The following is a 636-nucleotide window of genomic DNA, read 5'->3' as shown; positions in this document are numbered from 1 at the left end:
CGCGCCCCGCCCCGCGCCCCGCCCCCCGGCCCGGCGCCCCGCCCCCCGCCCCGCCCCGCCGGGAACAGGCGCGCTCGGGGAGGCTCGGGTGGGAGCGTGTGTGCGTTCATACCCATACCCATATATGTGTATATATGTTTGCATCCATTGATTTGGGTTCCTTTTGACTTTTTTTTTTTTTTTTTCAGATTCCTTGCAACATCAAGGTGACATGTCTTCTTGTCCTTCTGGTGTCTTCTCCAGAGCTGGCAGAGAGGCCATACCAAATATCGCAAACTGTGACACCGAACTGGGTCCATCAGCATGGTGACACCTTCATGCCTTTGTAGGAGAAGTACTGCTGTAATGCTATAAGGTGTAACGCTGTCTAATATCATCACCGATCAGTAAGCAAGGTGGGGTAGGAACTACTACGTCAACCAGCTTTTAGCCACGGCTTTGTGCCAAGGTCATTAAAGAGGTTGGTGATGACCTATACCACTTTTGCTTGGAGCTGCTGGGTTTCCAGACCGCGTACAGGGTGATGGGTCCTCCCAGGTTCTGTTTTGCTGTGGTCACCCAACCTCATCCCTCATCAGGAATTTTATTTTTTTCAGCTCTGATCTCTTTCACTTCTATCTCCTGAGGCATCACTGA

Source organism: Falco punctatus, assembly GCF_963210335.1.
Source record: "Falco punctatus genome assembly, chromosome: Z".
Classification (NCBI taxonomy): Eukaryota; Metazoa; Chordata; class Aves; order Falconiformes; family Falconidae; genus Falco; species Falco punctatus.
Note: the sequence above shows the minus strand (reverse complement) of the source record.